We start from the raw sequence: 6,368 nt of genomic DNA, 5'->3' as shown, positions 1-6,368 counted from the left end.
GCTTTATAATAGACTTTTATGATTTATTAATATTTTAAGCGGAGATAGTAATTTTAGAAATATTAAAATATTATTATTATATAATAGAGGTTTTGTTAGAAACAATTTTCTATTAATTATGATATATTCAAAATATTATAATCATTTTATCATGAGCTTATGCAATATCTGAATATATATAACGAAGTGATTAAAAGTTAATTTGTGGCTATGCTTTAACTTTCACCTGTGGCCACCAATTTTTGTAACTTTCTATACATATATATATATATATCTTTAGTCTTATCTAACCAAAAGAGAGATATAACTAAAAAAAAAAAAGCAAAGAGAAACTTTTCAACTATCACTACTGCCATTTTTAATCTTTTCTTCATGTAGAGACTCAAAATTTCTTTGTTTCTTCTATTATTCTCTCTCTTGTCTGTTCATTTTCTATCTCTCTAAACCAAGACCATGTCAGCACTATAGCAGCAAAAACATCCTTATTTCTTGTTAAAGCACCATTCTTGTTTCCTTAAGTTGTGTAATCAGAACTTGTAACTTGTTTGTTGCAAGAATCTGTCACTCCACCGACACCCATGGCTACTAAATCAAAGTAAATATTTTTGGATTGCTAGATATACGTATTCAAACTTGGGTTTAGTCATATTATTTGGAGTTTTCATGGAAAGATATTACAAGCTTTGACATCCAGGTAGGTTAGGCTTACCCTACCTTTAGATTGAACTTATTTACTGAAATTGTAAATTATTATACTAGCTTTGGATAGGTGCTTGTAGATGCATATTTATTTGATTTATATAAACTGTCTTATTTATCCAGATTAGGACCTCGTTCAAGTAAATATTGGAATATTATCTTTTAATATAATATAACATCTATTACTTTAGGACGTGAAACTAAATTACAAAATCTTGAATTCATTCCTTTTTAATTAAGATTGGCAGATGATTATTTAGACGTTGGCATTTTATTATTATTGTTACTGAGTTTCGATTTGATTCCAGCATTTGGTTATTATTGTTACTATGAGTTCCGGTTCTAGTCCGGCATTTAATTATTATTGTTACTATGAGTTTTAGTTCGAGTCCGGCATCTGATTATGGTTGTGATTACTATGAGTTTCGGTTCGAGTTCAGCATCTGATTATGGTTGTGGTTCCTCTGAGTTTCGGTTCAAGTCTGGCATCTGATTATGAGTTCTATACATGTGGCATATCGTTATTACCCACTATGTCTGGTTCAAATTTGGAACTTGTCCTCCTGTTATTATCTATTACTACTGGTTCGAGTTTGGTATCTGGCCTCTCGTTACTACCCATTGCTTTCGGTTCAAGTTCGATGTATATCTTGATGACTGCCACGATTTCTTAGGATCAGTTCAATTACGGATTATTTATGTTTATTTCCCATTAGTTCCCACCGGTTTATGGAGGTACGGTTGGGTTAATTGTCTTCTTCAGTATGTCTAGCGGGCTTATGGGGGGCCAGTTAGGTTATGTTGTGTGCCTATCGGGCTTATGGAAGGCCAGTCAGATTATGTTTGATTTGTCTGTTATTATTGTATTATTTATTTTCTGATCGCTTGCATTTATTCCTTTATCTCATTGGCATAGCTTGGTAGTTACTTTTATGTCCCTTTTTACTGTTGACTTAGATTACATCCTTGCATTATAGTTATACCATTTCTGTATTGAGCTCGGTCGGCCGATGATGCCTACTGAGTACCCGTTGCTTTGGTACTCATACTACACTTCTGCATCTTTTCTTGATGCAGATCTGGGTACTAGCAGTCGAGGTTGATCTGATTCCTACCTTTCAGTACTGATTCAGAGCAGGGTGAGCTTGTTGTCGTCCAAGGCTGATCCTCCTCTATCTACTCTTGTTAGTCTTTTGCACTCGAGACTACTTGTGTATATTGTGTACATTTTAGATTTTTGTCTAGTACTCTGGGTACCTACTAGTAGTGGCTCTAATACCGACCTTACCAGGTCTTGGGAGGGATTCTTTTATGTATTTGGTAATTTTCCTTCCCTCGTTTTAGTATATGAGATATGGTTACTTTCTGTTTGTTACTTTTTATTACTACTGCAATCATAATACACGATCTTTTCTGATTTCTGTCTATTAGCCCATTATCTATTTCGGGCTATGGCTTGTCTTGCCTACTAGGGGGGATAAGGTAGGCGCCATCACGACTTGAGAAATCGGGTCGTGACAAAGGTTTAACATTTTTCATCCCAAATTTTTGAGTAATTTCTTTAGTGTACTTACCTTGGGAGATGAACGTTCCTTTAGTTGGCTGATGGATTTGTATTCCCAGAAAGAACGCTAATTCTCCTATCATGCTCATTTTAAATTCACTTTGCATTAACTCAAAAAATTCCTTGCATAAAACAATATTAGAACTTCCAAAGATAATATCGTCAATATAAATGTGAATGATCAAATTATCAGAGGAGGTTCGTTTGAAAGAGAGAGTTGTGTCAATTTTTCCTCTTAAAAAATTATGATCAACAAGAAAATTGCTCAATCTATCATACCAAGATCGAGGAGCTTGTTTTAAATCATAGAGAGCTTTTGAGAGTTTAAACTATGATATGAAAGTTTTGGATTTTCAAAACCTGGGAGTTGTTTCACAAAAACTTGTTCATCAATGAAGCCGTTTAGAAAAGTACTTTTCGCATCCATTTAAAATAATTTAAAGCGTTTATAAGAAGTGTAATCAAGTAAAATTCAAATGTATTCTAACCTTGAAATAGGTGCGAAAGTCTCATCATAATCGACTCCCTCTTTTTGTAAGTAACCTTGAGCAATAAGATGAGCTTTGTTTCGCACAACTTTACCTGATTCACCTATTTTATTTCTGAACACCCATTTGGTTCCAATAATAAAGGCATTCCCTAGTTTTGGAACAAGAGTCCACACATTTTTCTTGTCAAATTGCTCAAGCTCTTTTTTCATTAGCTTTACCCAGCTGTCATCTTCCGAAGCCTCATTGACCTTCTTTGGTTCAAGTTAAGATATGAGGGCTATGTTCATATTTCTTTTGTTGGAAGACCTTTTTTCATGCCTTCACTTAGATCACCAATGATGAACTTATTTGGATAGTTAGGTCCACTTCTTCATTCATTTGAAATGATTCCAGATACAAATTGATCATTTGAGACAATAGTTGGTTGTTCAGTCTCAGTGACAGTTGACTTAGAGGTATACGCAGCTTCAATGGAGGATGACTTATTTTCTTTTACCAGTTCAATCTTATCATCTATAATATTTTGATCTAATCTTAGATAAAAAAAATCACTCTAAAATAAGAAAATTGAGGTCGGAATGGCCTAAGTAGAGAAGGGCCATGGGAGGGAATGGTTGAAAGAAGAAATTCGCCCAAATGGCCATTAATTGGAATTACTTGGTACAATTGGCCATGTAATGTCCAATGTCCCAAACACGGGCCATTATTTTTTAAAAGGATCAGCCCATGTCCTTTTTTCCTTTATAAATAGAGACTCCTCCCTCCCTTCTCCCTCACCCTCCCCCTCCCCTTTCCCCTTTCCCTCTTTCCCCCTTTCCTAATCTTTTTTATAGCTATCAGATAAACCCTGGTGTATTCCATTCTGAATACGTGCATAAAGGATGACACGTCATTGATTGCTATAACTAGAGGATTTTGAAAGTTGTTCTTAGGTTTAACCATCGATATTTGTCGCAACTAACCAATGAAGATGAATGGTACACATTTTTTGTTATATCTCAATGCTATATATGTTTGTGTCTTAATCAATGTTATAGCTGTAAATTAATTATCTTACAGTCAGTATCAGAGCCACTATAGTTAGGGATTAAGATCAACGAATTAATTTGGGGTTTTAAATGGAAAAGCTTAGCATAACAGCCAATCATTTTCTTGAGATGGCTGCGGACAAATACAAACTTGTTCGATGCTATTTTTTTGTTTCATGAATTACACCTGTTTACAATTAAAAAATGAAATAAATACGATAAATAGCATAGGAATAATTTTAGGAATCACTTTAATGGCTAATTGATAGCGGTGTAGGAGATTGATAAACATATTACTTTTTTCATTCTCTTAATTTTGATGTTGGCGGAAGAAGCCTTAAGTGGCTTAAATCAACAATTCCTTTTATGAACCAGTTATTATTCTCTTAACACATGGACTGATTTAGCATAAATTTGTTGGGTATATTATTTGTAATGAAATTGTTCATATTAACTATAGTTCTGGTCCATGTCCAACGTAACTGACGTATTACTTTTTGTTTATATTCATAGTATGGAACTGTGAAAGGGTTTAATCACATGGGTGTTATTTTACTCCACATATGTATTATGTTATTTTAAATAATTTATGATTAATAAATGATTTTCACCAAAGTAGTCTATTTTTTTAGAGTTGTTGAATTTTTTTAGAACTTTGTACATGTGAAATAATAGCATACATGAATTGAGAGTTATGATTAGTAATTTGTTTTCATCAAAGTGGTCTATTTGTTTGAATCATTGAATTATTCTCAATTTATCGTGTTTAAATTGTCCTTTGTTCGCAATAAATTTTCATCGTGCTGAAAATTGACTGCAAGTAAAAATAAAATAAATCAAAAAAATAATTTTAGTTAAATGAATCTTGTGAGTATAATTTCGTAACTCTCTTGATTCTTCTCTGCTAAACTTAGAAATGATCCAAGGACCTTCAGTAGCGTGCTTCTCGAATCATTGAATGATTTGGACTCCTGGAGATGTATTTCAATCACCGAAAATTTTGGAAAATGTGTTGTCGCTTTGGAATAATCTCTGGGAAGATCTCCGATGATTGCTCCTTGAAATAACTTGATAGTTAATGCCGATGTTGTCAATGTTTGTCAAAGCACTTGTTTTTCCTTTAGAATATTATGTTATCCCTTATTTATAGTTGTAGGGAGTAGGCCTGGTTGCTGTGGTTGACCGAAGTATGTCACATTGACACTTGACGACTTTTTGACTGGTTATTAAATTTGAATAAGATTTTCACATCATTTGTACATGTGGCATCGTCTAGTTGGTCTTGAATTTGACTAGGATATCACGTCACTTGACACGTGGCATGAGTTTGGGCATTATGGTGAGATGGACCTGGATGAGGAATAAAATGAGCTTATTATTTTTTAAGCCCAAAATAATTTTAGACCAAATAAAATATGGAACAAATTCAAAATTTATATGAATTTGATCCAATAAATTTTACATGTCTACAAATGCCCCCTACTTCAAGGGTCGTCGAGGTGTTTGATTTGTCGGACCTTTTAGAGACGAGATTTGAAGTATCCGTGGAGCCTTTTTTGTGTGTGTGTATGTGTGTGGGTAATTTAATCCTCGGAAAAATATTCGAATTTGACGAGAATAAAATGTAGCCGAACTCTTCAACTGTGTCTCAATTTCCACTCTGATGTGCTAAATCCAACCAATTAATACACATCGAAGGATCTTTATTTTTGCAAGACTTGGGCATTTTGTCAAAATTCGACTCCTCAAAGTCATGATAATTTGGGTAGAATAACATGCATCCCTTCATTATGAATGTAAATTCTGTTTAAAACTAAATTTATCCAAACCAGGTAGGATCCAAGCATTAGTCGTGTATCGAATTTTAATAGGATTGAATAATGATGTTATCCCACTTCAAAAAGGATTAAGATTTTTTTACTTCATTTGGACACTTGGACATCCCAGTTCTTCTGGAAGAAATTTGTTCAACCGATTCCTCTTCGAAATCAAACATGGAGCCCGCCAGAGTCTACAAAAGAACATCACCGCCCCCATTATGTCATTGTAATTCAACTTGAACATCAATACAACTCGCGTTCTTTCTCCTTATTTTTACTCTCTTTCACAATTGAGTTTTCAGGCAGCTTGGGGCGTCTGTGGGAGAAAATTCATAATGCATCATGGGGGTTTCTAAATCAGGAACCTAACAGTGTTGGAAAATAGACTTGTGAGGATATGTTCTACGCAAAAATCACGCTCATATTCTATCCAGATCTGTCCAGGTATCCTTTCAAAATGAGACTTTCAATTTTTTTTCGTCATATTTTGTTTGTTTTGTGCAGCCTCACAAAAATTCTCATATCTTGACTTAAGAACATCAAAATCAGAAGCCATTTTTTTTTGCGTTGGAAACTAGACTCGTAAAGCTATGTCTCACGTGGGAATAACAATCAAATTGCATCCAAATCGTCCTAGATATTTCCCCAAAAATGATCTTTTAATCTTTGTTCGCTAGTTTTATTAGTTTTGCGCAGTATCACGATAAATTCCATATCTCGATGTAGGAGTATCAAAATTAGGTGTCGTTTCTTGAGTTGAAAACTA

General features: G+C 34.0%; 1 long non-coding RNA gene across 1 annotated transcript; it reads left to right on the top strand.

Moving 5' to 3' along the window:
* Positions 1-308: 308 nt before the first annotated feature.
* Positions 309-2,120, top strand: LOC107866113. The gene is made up of 2 exons (XR_007053695.1): positions 309-698; positions 1,777-2,120. It is a non-coding gene; the product is annotated as an uncharacterized LOC107866113 (long non-coding RNA).
* Positions 2,121-6,368: the final 4,248 nt, after the last annotated feature.

The sequence above is a fragment of the Capsicum annuum genome, chromosome 3 (genome assembly GCF_002878395.1).
Source record: "Capsicum annuum cultivar UCD-10X-F1 chromosome 3, UCD10Xv1.1, whole genome shotgun sequence".
Classification (NCBI taxonomy): Eukaryota; Viridiplantae; Streptophyta; class Magnoliopsida; order Solanales; family Solanaceae; genus Capsicum; species Capsicum annuum.
The sequence above is the reverse complement of the archived record's forward strand: the minus strand, read 5'-3'. Positions and strand labels throughout refer to the sequence as shown.